At 42.3% G+C, this 14958-nt stretch overlaps 1 protein-coding gene and 1 non-coding gene across 4 annotated transcripts in view; both read right to left on the bottom strand.

The window, feature by feature from the left end:
• Positions 1-14958, bottom strand: part of LOC105282868 (ankyrin repeat domain-containing protein 50) — a 68523-nt gene that overhangs the window by 15808 nt on the left and 37757 nt on the right. The window lies entirely within an intron of this gene.
• LOC113562337 lies at positions 11360-11488 on the bottom strand. The gene has a single exon (XR_003406860.1). It is a non-coding gene; the product is annotated as a U11 spliceosomal RNA (small nuclear RNA).

Below are 14958 nucleotides of genomic sequence, written 5' to 3'. Positions count from 1 at the left end.
CTCCCCGTTGCACTCGTTGCACCCGAATACATTATGCATCGGATTGCACGCACACTGGCGAACACCTACGCAGCCATGCATGCCAGAAGTCTCACATTTGAAGACACAGGAAGAACATCTTCCTGCATGGAGAGAAACGGAAGGGAAAGAGACGTCTTGTATTTCGAGCTGCAAAACGGGCGAGCTGTCCTTCGTATGAGCGTGTTTTATATCCCGGTGAGGGAATTCTGCAGACGAAGGCTGAAAACTGTCATGCACGCGCGAAGATTAATGCGACACATTTATTTCAAGTTACAGCCGAGCGCACGACTCGAGGATAACTCTCGAAAAGAGACGTTTTTCGCGGACGTCACGGAACGAAAGCCGAAAACTTCGAAAATTGACAATATTAACGATTTACGATAATTTGTGATAACATCGTGCGAAATATTTCCAGAGACGCCAGCATTTAAAGAGACGCAATTTGCGTTCCGTAGATTTTTTAAATAAGAGATATCTTATCTTCCACTTAAATTCCTTCTTCTTAAATTTTTTTATCGGCAGACATAAGAATAGAGCTCTCGTTACAGCCGCGGATTTCAAGAGTTTAGTCAGAAAGAAAGCCGTTTTGGCCGAAGCCACTTCATCTTCCAAGGATGTAATCCGAAATCAAGTTTGCAAGCGAGAGAGAGAGAGAGAGAGAGAGAAGAGGAGAGAGGGAAGCGTCCAGTTGATTCTTCCCTCTGCGAGGATGGGGCGGGTTAACTTTCCGGTGGCGTAAGGCACGCGCGCGCGAACTTGTCCGCGAAATAGCTGATCGTCGCGTAATCCGTTCACGTAATAGTACGTGCCCGTTGAACCGATTCCGTCACAATTGTACTCCAATTTGCGCGAAAATACAGACACCACAGGAGACCGCAAGCGCAGTTTTATTCTGCATCTTGCTGCATGCAGCATTTCCGGAGAGAACCTGATACTAAACACTTGATTTACAAGTATAAGATTTGCAAGTCGATTTTTGAATTCCTTCGGAGTTCAAGCAATTCACATCCGAGTCTGTAATCGGGCAACAGGAATTTGCGGACTAGATTGTGAATCTTAAAAAGAGTCAAGAATGCGAATTTTACTTTCGTGTTTTTTCACGCGCAATCAAGTATTTGCATAAGCACGCCAAGTGTGCCAAGTATTTGCACCGAGCAAATGAAACGAAAGTATCTCGCACTTGATTTAGTGAAAACATATAGCGTCGAGGACATGAATTGCTTAAGGGGGGAGCCTGCTTTAGAACGTTGAAAATAAGGTATAATTTTACGAATTGTTTTTGGAGAAACTATACAGCGGATCATTATAAAACTTTTATGCATTTATTAGTACATGTTTAAAGATAAAAAAAATTATTTTTTGATTTGAATATATCGCCTGTAGAGGTCGTCCTGGAGGCATCTTAGTGCAGCCGGCATTGTAAATTGGTGAGCATTCTCCTGCCTCCAAATTTCATCCAAACTGAAAAATTGAAATATTTTCTTGTTATTTATGAATTCCCATCGTCGATGAACCTTTAATATTCATAAAAACATTAAGTTAAACAATTACTTTTGCATGAAAAAGTTCAAAAACTTTGCCTAAAAATCGTACTTTTGTGTTCTAAGCTCCACCATTTTGACACTTTTCAACTTTTTTCTTCTCTCTTTGGTTCATTGACGATGGGAATTCATAAATAACGAGAAGATATTTCAATTTTTCAGTTTAGACGAAATTTGGAGGCAGGAGAATGCTCACTAATTTGCAATGCCGGCGACGCGGCTGCACTAAGATTTCTCCAGGACGACCTCTACAAGCGATACATTCAAATAAAAAAATAATTTTTTTAATCTTTAAACATGTACTAATAAATGCATCAAAGTTTTATAATGATCCGCTGTATAGTTTCTCCAAAAACAATTCGTAAAATATACCTTATTTTCAGCGTTCTAAAGTAGGCTCCCCCCTTAAATCATACTTTTTACACTATATCAATTAAATCGCTAGTAAAATGCCAGTAAAATACCTCGTGCAAATACACAAATACAAGGTTAATATCGACGATTGAAACGATCTCGCAAGGGTACGAGGATCATGTCCATCCACGAGTTATTGCATCGTTTCGCGGTTTTCCGTACCGAATCGGTTCCAGTTTGCGCTCTACACATACGTTGTCCGATTACGGCAATAAATTCGGACTACCTTTGTATAAATGCATCGGCACCGCGACGCGTGCGCGTATAAATTCTGCGATAGACCGTATTCCGCGTGCGAGCGGCGTGCTTAAACCGGTTTTCGGTGGCATTCGGTGGTTGCTTTCGCGTATAGCTGCATATGGTCGCAGGGAGATCAACCAGTTAAGTTATATCAAATTAACGGCTCGTTTATCGATTTCTCCTTCTTGCTCTTTCTTTCTTCGTTTTTTTCTCTTCTCTCTCTCTCTTTCTCTCTGTTTTACTCTCGTTTTCCGTCTCTGTTTGTGCTCCTTGTCTCACGAATCTATCCGTGTTATATGCAGGATTCCCGAATAAAAATTTCTGATTGTGCACCTAGCAAAAGCGCTTAAATTTAAGCTCTGCGAGCTGAAATTTAATGGCTTCTATATGAGTAATTAACGTTTGACTCACTGATCAACGATAATTCCCGTTTGATTCTTGGAAATTCCCATTCAATGTGCGTTTTCCGTTTTTCTGTTTCAACTTATTGCTCAACGTCATTGTGATGATGCGCGTTTAATATGTACATTAGGTGCGATCATTAAATCGTTCTTTCAATCGCATCGAACGCAAACGAACATGCGTTGAATGCGATTCACGAAGGTTGGTTGTTTCTCCGTTTTCAACCACGATGGTATTTTACCGTTCTGATTTGAATTTGAAATACGCTACGTTTCTCGATTGTAAGCAGAATTTTAAATTCCGAGTGATATTGCGATGCATTCTCGTGACTTTTAACGTTCCGCGAAATTTTTATTCGTTCAGTGAGAAAATTCCTTTATTATTCCTTGGCATATCAGGAATGTTATTAATAAATTATGTATATACTCGTGACAATTTTTGTATCATGAATGTTAGAATTATAATTTTTTATATTGACGCCTTTGCCCCATCCAATTAAACGAAGAGTACAATGTCACACAATCATGCTCTCCTTTGAACGCTTTCAACCTAATTGGCATAATGTCAGCGGGAACAAAGTGAGCCCGTAGAACACGCAATAGCGACCATCTACTTCAACGTGCAGGAAGATTAAAAGGGTGACGTAAAGCGGTTGAAACTCCAAGCGACTCCAATAGCCATTGTATTAAAAGATTTCTTTGTTACACGAAGAAGCACAAGTTCAATTATTTGGAAAGTCCCACCAGCGTAAGAGTCACCATTATTTCCGCGGGAATCCCACGTTAAGCGCACGTTACACTTCGACCACGAGGAGCAATAAATAAATACCGCAAAACCGCTTTCTGCGAGGCGATCAAAAAGCATCATTTCTTGTAACACCACTATCTCCTGTTCACTTTCGTATGCGTTTTAAAGTTCAATTGAAACGCCTTATGTATCTTAAACTGTACCTTAACGTGGCTTTAACGTTGCACAAAATGCCCCGTAACTGGAGAAAAATCCGTTAAAGGGGACTGAACAAGATAGCAGGGTTGAAGCTGATTCTGCGTTGTTGTGGAGATGAATCTTTTCTCCCCTCTTTGATTATACAATTTATCCGGTCTATCTCGGCGGCCTGTACGACGGTTCTTTCTCTCCCGATGTTTCAAACTCGCCTCGACCTCCGACCGTTACTCCCTTCAAGATCCGCCGTCGTTCGCTGTGAACACAGACGTGTCGGATGTGGAATAAGAGCGTAGAAAACGTGTCCGACACACGCGGGAGATAACATATGTCGCCCGCAGAGAGGCCCGAGACTCTCTCGCGGAGTTTACGAAGGGGATGCGATAAAAATAGGTCCTCCAGAAGCTGCGATCGCACGCCCGCCGAGCAAAAGAAGAAGAGCAAACATCCCTGACTCGACTACTTCATGAGACATGTGTAAGAGGCGAAAAATAACTAGGAGACTGCCTTAGATTTGAACTCGAACTCTCCGGGATCCCTGGTTCACACGCCCAGGTCTTAGGCTGTACGGCCAATACTCCTACTGTTGTGATCAACTTGTTTTTCATTTTGATCCTCTGTACGACCTGTCAGTCTCGACTATCTTTCCAGATCTTACAGCTCGGCCAGCCTGACATTACATTCGTCCCCGAATGTCTCCAAATCGTCGGTTCACTCCACTTGAGTCCCTCCCAACATCCATTTTTGGTTCACTCTTCTGAGTCCCTCCCAACCTCCATGTTGGTTCACTCCTCTGAGTCCCTCCCAACCTCCATTTTTGGTTCACTCTTCTGAGTCCCTCCCAACCTCCATGTTGGTTCACTCCTCTGAGTCCTTCCCAATCTCCATGTTGGTTCACTCCTCTGAGTCCGTCCCGACCTCCGTGTTCAGGCTTCACTCCCGCCAGCTGCTTCTCAACTCCCTCCTCTCCGAGGGTAGCGGATGAATCTCAACTGTCTTCGAGGGGTAGCGGATTTTATCCCACTTCTGAATTGTAAGAGGCGAAAAATAACTAGGAGACTGCCTTAGATTTGAACTCGAACTCTCCGGGATCCCTGGTTCACACGCCCAGGTCTTAGGCTGTACGGCCAATACTCCTACTGTTGTGATCAACTTGTTTTTCATTTTGATCCTCTGTACGACCTGTCAGTCTCGACTATCTTTCCAGATCTTACAGCTCGGCCAGCCTGACATTACATTCGTCCCCGAATGTCTCCAAATCGTCGGTTCACTCCACTTGAGTCCCTCCCAACATCCATTTTTGGTTCACTCTTCTGAGTCCCTCCCAACCTCCATGTTGGTTCACTCCTCTGAGTCCCTCCCAACCTCCATTTTTGGTTCACTCTTCTGAGTCCCTCCCAACCTCCATGTTGGTTCACTCCTCTGAGTCCTTCCCAATCTCCATGTTGGTTCACTCCTCTGAGTCCGTCCCGACCTCCGTGTTCAGGCTTCACTCCCGCCAGCTGCTTCTCAACTCCCTCCTCTCCGAGGGGTAGCGGATGAATCTCAACTGTCTTCGAGGGGTAGCGGATTTTATCCCACTTCTGAATTGTAAGAGGCGAAAAATAACTAGGAGACTGCCTTAGATTTGAACTCGAACTCTCCGGGATCCCTGGTTCACACGCCTAGGTCTTAGGCTGTACGGCCAATACTCCTACTGTTGTGATCAACTTGTTTTTCATTTTGATCCTCTGTACGACCTGTCAGTCTCGACTATCTTTCCAGATATTACAGCTCGGCCAGCCTGACATTACATTCGTCCCCGAATGTCTCCAAATCGTCGGTTCACTCCACTTGAGTCCCTCCCAACCTCCATTTTTGGTTCACTCTTCTGAGTCCCTCCCAACCTCCATGTTGGTTCACTCCTCTGAGTCCTTCCCAATCTCCATGTTGGTTCACTCCTCTGAGTCCGTCCCGACCTCCATGTTCAGGCTTCACTCCCGCCAGCTGCTTCTCAACTCCCTCCTCTCCGAGGGGTAGCGGATTTTATCCCACTTCTGAATTGTAAGAGGCGAAAAATAACTAGGAGACTGCCTTAGATTTGAACTCGAACTCTCGGGGATCCCTGGTTCACACGCCTAGGTCTTAGGCTGTACGGCCAATACTCCTACTGTTGTGATCAACTTGTTTTTCATTTTGATCCTCTGTACGACCTGTCAGTCTCGACTATCTTTCCAGATATTACAGCTCGGCCAGCCTGACATTACATTCGTCCCCGAATGTCTCCAAATCGTCGGTTCACTCCACTTGAGTCCCTCCCAACCTCCATTTTTGGTTCACTCTTCTGAGTCCCTCCCAACATCCATGTTGGTTCACTCCTCTGAGTCCCTCCCAACCTCCATGTTGGTTCACTCCTCTGAGTCCTTCCCACTCTCCATGTTGGTTCACTCCTCTGAGTCCGTCCCGACCTCCATGTTCAGGCTTCACTCCCGCCAGCTGCTTCTCAACTCCCTCCTCTCCGAGGGGTAGCGGATGAATCTCAACTGTCTTCGAGGGGTAGCGGATTTTATCCCACTTCTGAATTGTAAGAGGCGAAAAATAACTAGGAGACTGCCTTAGATTTGAACTCGAACTCTCCGGGATCCCTGGTTCACACGCCTAGGTCTTAGGCTGTACGGCCAATACTCCTACTGTTGTGATCAACTTGTTTTCATTCTGATCCTCTATACGACCTGTCAGTCTCGACTATCTTTCCAGATCTTACAGCTCGGCCAGCCTGACATTACATTCGTCCCCGAATGTCTCCAAATCGTCGGTTCACTCCACTTGAGTCCCTCCCAACATCCATTTTTGGTTCACTCTTCTGAGTCCCTCCCAACCTCCATGTTGGTTCACTCCTCTGAGTCCTTCCCAATCTCCATGTTGGTTCACTCCTCTGAGTCCGTCCCGACCTCCATGTTCAGGCTTCACTCCCGCCAGCTGCTTCTCAACTCCCTCCTCTCCGAGGGGTAGCGGATTTTATCCCACTTCTGAATTGTAAGAGGCGAAAAATAACTAGGAGACTGCCTTAGATTTGAACTCGAACTCTCGGGGATCCCTGGTTCACACGCCTAGGTCTTAGGCTGTACGGCCAATACTCCTACTGTTGTGATCAACTTGTTTTTCATTTTGATCCTCTGTACGACCTGTCAGTCTCGACTATCTTTCCAGATATTACAGCTCGGCCAGCCTGACATTACATTCGTCCCCGAATGTCTCCAAATCGTCGGTTCACTCCACTTGAGTCCCTCCCAACCTCCATTTTTGGTTCACTCTTCTGAGTCCCTCCCAACCTCCATATTGGTTCACTCCTCTGAGTCCGTCCCGACCTCCATGTTCAGGCTTCACTACCGGCCAGCTGCTTCTCAACTCCCTCCTCTCCGAGGGGTAGCGGATGAATCTCAACTGTCTTCGAGGGGTAGTGGATTTTATCCCACTTCTGAATTGTAAAAGGCGAAAAATAACTAGGAGACTGCCTTAGATTTGAACTCGAACTCTCCGAGATCCCTGGTTCACACGCCTAGGTCTTAGACTGTACGGCCAATACTCCTACTGTTGTGATCAACTTGTTTTTCATTCTGATCCTCTGTACGACCTGTCAGTCTCGACTATCTTTCCAGATCTTACAGGAGTTTCTTCGCGCCGATACCGGCAGCGAAACGCAAATTGAAGCTCTCTCCCTTCCCCTCCTTCTTAGCTTGTTAACGCCAAGCGGACACTCGCGAACGAAGTCGTCGATCCCTCCCGTGAACTCGTAACTTACGGCGGAAGTATGGAAAATTTTAATGATCCCTCTCCGGACAAGGACTGCACTTTCGGGCCGAATCGCCGAACGAAAAAAGACAAAAAAGACTTGCAGAATGCGCGAGTATTATCGCAGGGATGAAACTACATTGATAAAATCGATTACTGCATTGATAAAATCGATTACGTCAAGAATAGAGAAATGGAAGAAGGAGAAAGAGAGAGAGAAAGAGGGAGAGGATAGAAGAAGACACATCGGAAGGGATTCGATCGATAATGGATTTGCAGTCGGCGGAATCGAAAGTTACGATCGCACGGCGGCGCCGGCAATCCTTTCCAAACTTGGCAATCCGCTTAAGTTTTGCAGATTCGACTGCAGAACTTATCGGATCGAAGGCGGGCCGCAGATACGAAATCACGACTACGCATAACTACGTATTTGAGCTGCGACCCACGGCCAATTTCTCGTGTGCGTATTCGAAGCATGAATATATCTTGATGAAAGCAGTTTTCAATAACTTGCTCAGAAATTTGTCTCTCTTGATTTTTAATGACTCTTTTGACTCGTATGACTCTACTGACTTGAAATATTTCTTATTTGGCCGTAAGCAACGAAGAGAACATATCGAACTTGCTTATCGATTCACGCAAAATGCGCATCTTTTTTACGCAGTTCTATTACGTTATTTTATGTTATCTGTAATTGTTGCGTCGTAAATTGAATTTACCTACGCTGTGGTTTTGTGGCAAGTGTTGTCGAGGGATTCCGTGTCGCATCGTTAAAATTTCATTAGGGATGTGTGCACGCCGTATGTACATCTCGGTCGTTCTCCTCGCTACCCGTTACATCCTTCATTTCCGGTCCTAGCGCGCTTCCTGTGCCTGCGGCAGTAGATAGCGCGTGCACGCCGTTCCACATATATTTCCGGCATTCGTTCTGCGGCCTTCCGCTCGGAACGTACTGGAACGCCACGGATTACATTCGTATATCGTTGGTGTGCGAGCTCGAACTTTGCCCGATATGTTATACGAGAGACGACGTCACGCGTTTGTGGGATCTCACGCGAGAGATTATGACTGTTCCTAACAGACGCGCGGGAGAGGGAGAGGAAGACCTTATAAAATGCACGTATGGAGGAATAGTCAGCTTCTATTTATTCCAGCCGAGGATTAATACAGTAGGGTGAATAATGGACTACGGTATAAAATAAAATAAACTGCAGCAGAAATCAAGAACGAGAACTATCATTTCAGGAAATTCAAGACAAAGTGATCGATCAGTCATGCAATTCCAAGCACGTGATTCAAGGACATTCCATCGGTATTGCGATATCCGGTATTCCGATTCCAACATCGACATTCCACGATACTACCTATTAGGCGTGCGAATTACTTTAATGCTTTTGTTTTTGAGGAAATTGAGTCTTTACATACTTTCTTCTTTTCGAGAAGGGATTTGTCAGTAGATTGAGAAAAATATTAGAAAACGATGGCGAATATTTCGAAGATTGATAGAGGAAAGTCCCCGATTATGAGATACCATATCGATTTTGCCGAATGTAAGGAAATCTATAGGCAGAATTTAAAAATGTAATACGTTATCTTGAAGAGAATTTAATAAGCTTTAGGTTGGTCAAATGAAAAATCTAATTTAAATATTATTTTTTCTGAAAATTAAAAAAATTTGAAAAAACAGCTTTACGCAGGATCGCGAAAGTGTGCTCCTAATATAAGATACCTTGAGAAATCGGTGTTAAAAGTGCAAAATACATCAGTATTGCAAGTAAAAAGCTTTATTAGATATTTTTATAAAAATACTGCTGCCACAGCCTTCGCCAAATCTTCACGATTCCACTGTCGACGCTTCCTCGTTTCTCTGACCTCCATAGTCAAATTCTATAAAAATTAAATACAAAAATTCGTAATATAAATTCGTATTAACTTTTCTTTAACCTTAACGTAGTATTTTCTTTCTTTTTATTACACTACATAATCTTCATATTCGAGCAATAATTATCTCATATTAAGAGTACCCTGAATATCTCATTATACGAGCTACACGTCTAGCGGTTCCGCGATCATGAAATCTAACCCCTACAATTAAGCAATTCAACAAATCGCGTATTTTCCTGTTACTACGATTCTACTCTATCATTGCATACTGAATTTATTGCCAACCATTTCTTTATTATATAATAAACAAGGTTTAAAGACTTACCTCAAGTTACTTTGACATGTTCACAATTTCACAAACCTTTTCTTGCAAAAGCTAAACGCAATAACGAACAATGAATTTTTCACTAAATACATTTTACACCAAGAGTAATAAGTTCATGGTGGAACTAACAAATGGTGCTCAATAGTTTAGCAGAAACCCCATTATCTCATATTAGGAGCATATCTCATAATAGGGGATTCTCCTCTATGTTTATTATTTTTTTAATCAAGACTCAATTTCTTCAAACGAACACCAAATTAATTTACACTAAACTCGCCAACAGTAGAAGCAAGTTTTCACGCGAAACGTGCGGTCGATTAAGCATTTGATAGGGATTTGCGCTGAACTCGTGAAGCTTGCCGCGATAACGTGGCTCGCGAAGAGTACGCTATACGGTAGAATAACTTGTTGTAACTCGCAATTGCGGCGAAACAACAACAACGAGAAGCACGCAGTGCCTGCGAAATCCGAATTTTCACTATAGACTAACAATAAGCGAGGTCACGTAGCCACTACGAGAACGATGATTCATAGCGGCTCCAGCTGGCCGCTGGCGGTGAGTTATCCAACTCCAATCCGAGTTCGCTTCGCGGGAAGAAAGAGGAAGCTCCTGGCTAAAATCGAACAGATCAAACAAAAAAATCCGAACCTACGCGCGATAACTCGAAAGTTTCGCAAAACTATCATCAGACATGCGCGCGTCATGTGTAAGATCTGGAAAGATAGTCGAGACTGACAGGTCGTATAGAGGATCAGAATGAAAACAAGTTGATCACAACAGTAGGAGTATTGGCCGTACAGCCTAAGACCTAGGCGTGTGAACCAGGGATCCCGGAGAGTTCGAGTTCAAATCTAAGGCAGTCTCCTAGTTATTTTTCGCCTCTTACACTCCTTTCTTCTCCGCTGGTCGCACGTGCCCACGATGTTTAATGCAATTTTCCGTGACCTTATCGCGACACGACGCGAGTTTCCTCGTCGTCCCGTCGCCGTGTCCTGCCCAGTCTGCCCACTTCTTCCTTCCTCCCTCCCTCCCCCTGCCTCCTCCCCCGTCTCGTCGCCGCGAGGAAAAGTCCCGGGGCAATAAATTGCAGGCACTCGAATCAACTTTTGAATTACGACTCGACGGAGAGCTCGTTACGACAACCAGCGAAATCCTGTTAGCCGCGTTGCAACCGTAATGAACTCGTCCGACGTGGCTCGCAGCGCGCGAAAGGAAGATTACCGCGCGCGCTGCTCGCCGTCAAGAGTAGACGAGAGTCCCGCGATGCTATCGAGGAGCCGTTGATGATTTCACTCGGTTTTACTTCTAAGAAACTTCTCGATTATTAATGGCCGCATCGACCTGCCGCCTCTCCTGCGGCTTAGTCCGACGCCGTTGTCGTACGATACTCCAATTTATTCTGCGAGAGAAGCTGCAGGTTCATCAAAAATAAAGCTCTTCGAAACAAGTGTTTTTCTTGTTATGCAACTTCCTTCGTGTGTTATTTATTGCCGATTAATTAAAAAGTGACAATTTGATACATACTTTGCGTAATTTTGTAACTTTGTTTACGTCTTTGTATTTTATTTTATACTTTGGATTTCAAGGAAGCAACGATTATTATTTAAGAAATATCGAATTGCAATTTATATGTGCACAATAATTAATTAATACGTTACAAACGTATTAAAGCTAAATTTTTTAATATTTAATTGTTTAATACATAATGTAATTTTTTACACAAAAAGAAAATGAAAAATGAGTGCGCATGTAACTCAAACGGAATGAAACATTAATAATGCAGCGAAAGATGTAGATAAAGTTTTTACGTAAAAAGGCAGAGGCGTCAGTGCAGGTGGCAGCTAACAGCCTCATGTTTTCAAAAATTACGTACTGGGTATGTCTTGATAGCCATACCCCGCAACGTCTAGGACATCGCGCGCTATTGAAGTAGCGAGCACCCTTTTTAGTCATACGATTCCACTCGGGCGTCTTATATAGCCATTAAGTTGGAAACCAGTTGCGAGTTACGCATAGTCTACCTGGCCATCTGTAGTGCATTTGACGAACTATCGTTCCGCGGATGTAGCACTGACCTAATTCTATTTTTCGCGTTAAAATCTGCAATATTATCCCTTTTTATAAAGAAATTTTTATAAAGAAGAGAGATTTCGATTTGTTTCTTATTTTATGTGCTTGATATATTCATTGATAAATAAATTGTGTTATTATTGCATGATGTAATAATATTATTAAATATCAATTTTCTTTTTTTTTTCTTTATTAGTACATTTGCCCACGAGTTAGTGTGCACTTTGCTATTTTTAATAAATAAATAATTCGTTTTTATCTGTTAATAATAAATATTATACTTGTAAGTAAAATAATGCAAAAACTGTCCATTTTTAATTCCTGATAAAAATTCCAAATACAATTCCAAAAAATAGATTCTTTAAACTCATCAAATCCTTAAAAACCTTTGATTATTTTGATTATAAATAATAACGCAATAATATTCACGAGATAATGCTAGGTAATATTATTACAAATAAAATGTTAATATGATCATACACGTACTTTGGGGACTTAAAGTTTGACACCAATATCGTGTGTCTTTTGATGAAAAGAAAAGGTAGCATGTAAATGCAACACAGAAATCCTTGTCTTTCCTCGTGTAATATTCATGTACAGACTTCTCCGCGATATTATGTATACATTCATACGCAATCATTTGACGAAATCTTGTAAGCTGGAGGGCAATTATAAAGCTTCCAGCCAGTAAATGTGGAGAATACGCGCTTTGTGTAGAGAATACTCTCATGTAGGGAAAGTATAGAGCGCGACGAGACAAGAACTACGACAAACTTGCTCGCATATGGTCTCGGTTTTCCCGTCATTCAGGTCTCTCCCTCTCGCAGCTACTAAAAAGTTTGTTACCTTTTTAGGGGGTATTGTCTTCTCAGCTGGCAAGGGAGAGAAACGCCAGACCAAAGAGGGTTTTCACGCGAACCAACCAGCGAGATAAGGCGAGGGGTGGGAAATGGGCGTCGCTACGACATACGACGGGATAGATGCCGATAAGAGCAATCCTGGGGGTGCGTTTCCACGTAGCCCACGACCTAAGTGTCGACGACGAGAATGTACGATAAAGATCGGCGACGTGGGGTGAGGCGCCCGATATTAGCGCGCGTTACCCTCGGAAATAATTTATCAGTAATCCGTACGCAATTACGTTACATTTCGAAGAGTCGTTATTCTGGAACATTGAAGAAAGATATTACATTGTAAAAAAGTGCTCTGCTGTAAAAAAAGTGATCATATCAGTTATGAGCTTTATCTATAATATGCGTTTTAATTTGTTGATTTGATTTACTTTGTAAGTTTTCAACGTTTTGTTAAAAGCATATGCGTAGAGAAAAGGAAATTCCGCACAGAGATATCTATTCTGCTTCCGTTATTACTATTATGATATTACACGTTTCACAGGATATATTATCATCTGATAACCGGAACTAGAGAACCGAGAGTTTAGATCGCATCTGTGGCTAATGTAAGCTCTGCAAATATCGGAATTTATTACACTGAAGATAATCAACGATTGCGATTCACAACTGTTTGATTTTTATTAAATAATAAATATCAAATAGTAAATACATCTATTATTGTCATATCCATTTTTCTTATCGATCCTATGTCAGGTACATAGTATTTGAATGAGTAATTAAATCACATTTCATAGAGGCTTTTAAACAACAATAATGGCATGAGAGTAAGTTTATTAAGTAAACTTGTAGCTTTATCATCCTTTCTGCATTTCACGATAAATACAAACGCAATTATCACATAGAAATAATTATCACTATTTTTATTATCACTTAACACAGCATATTGTTGCGTGTGCAATTCCAACTTGTTAAGCTTCTTTTTAGATATATGGCGCAAATAGTCGCGTGTAATGCACATGACATATGCAACATGGCGATCTACTGAGAGTCGTAGTAGCTCTATACCACATTAAATTACATTTATTACTCTCGCGACACACCAGCGTAATATATTTTGTCGACAGCAATGCTAATCTACACTTTCACGATAAATGCGCTCGAGTCGGCGCGCCTCATCAATCACATTCGCGAGGAAAGTCCTCTACGTCTGGCAGAACTGATTTTCATTAAATTGATGTACTGATTCTCCATATCTTCTCCGTAAAGCCCTCTAGTAGAGTCGCTACTTCCTAGTAAACGCTTTTGCATGCGTCGTCAAAAGTAAAACGAGTCATATCTAGTCCATAGATAGCGTACAGAAATAAATCATCGAGAAATTCTCTCAAAAAAATATTCCCTGAAGAGAAACGGTTTTGAGTAGCTTGCAACCATTCGCAAGTATTCACAAGTAACTTGCAACCATTTGCAAATGTTATACCAATTTGTCAGATATATTCAGGTATGCTTATACGGAAAAATATTGCTGTTACAACAAAATCGTTTCTGCTTGCGTATTCGATACAACAATAACAGACTTTCACTATTATAACTGATTTTCCGAATTATTCAATATTATCGCATAGAAACACATTAATTTGCTGATAAAGCAAAATAATGTATCTCTAGCAAATGCAATTTATTATTGCAACGAGGCGTTCGCCGGTCTTCGGAATAGTTTTATCGGAAGCTGTTAACTAGGTATATTTTTGAACACAGTTTGCACTTCATAAATCATCAAGTTTTAGGGAAATTGATAAACACGATAAAGATACCTGCTGACTGTGTAAATATTTATGTGTGTAGTGTCTGCTGGCGGAAGTGATATTGCTATATGCAAATCTCGTAGGAAGCGATCTAAAACTATAAAACGGGTCTTGGCGCCATCCATTTTAAAAAGTGCGAATTAAAACAAATAAAGTATTCCGAGCCCTAGTCTAATCGCATCGTTTGCGCATCATGCGTAATTTTACCAGTCGTTTTTTTTAGTTCACCGTTCTCACAAAAGGGTTAAAGAGAGCAGGATAGAGATAGACCGAAAGAAAATAGAAGAGAGGCAATAAGTAGAGAAAGGATGGACTATGGAAGCCAGAAATAGGAGACGAAGTAGATGATATCGAGAGAAGCAGGGGTGCTCGCGTCTTGGAAATACTATAAACTAGAATTGTATTGTCGTAGGCCATCACCATTGTCCGTAGGCGTGCAGGCAGCCTCAGACGCTAAGAACCAGCCTGGTTTCTCAAGACAAAGCCCCCACGGCGAAGCTGCCAACAGGGGAATGCGCACAATTACACACGCGTCGTCTGCTCCGTCTCGTTCGCTAAAAAGCCTTAATTAACGCGAGCTTTCGGTGACGACGTCTTCGCGTACATCTAGCTCAGAACTGTACCTTCTTTTTCTTCTTGTCACAACGCGGTAATCTCTTAACGCGTTTAAATCGTTGCGCGATAGAGTATG

This window comes from Ooceraea biroi, chromosome 7, assembly GCF_003672135.1.
Source record: "Ooceraea biroi isolate clonal line C1 chromosome 7, Obir_v5.4, whole genome shotgun sequence".
NCBI lineage: Eukaryota > Metazoa > Arthropoda > Insecta > Hymenoptera > Formicidae > Ooceraea > Ooceraea biroi.
This window is presented reverse-complemented; position numbering and strand designations above follow the sequence as displayed.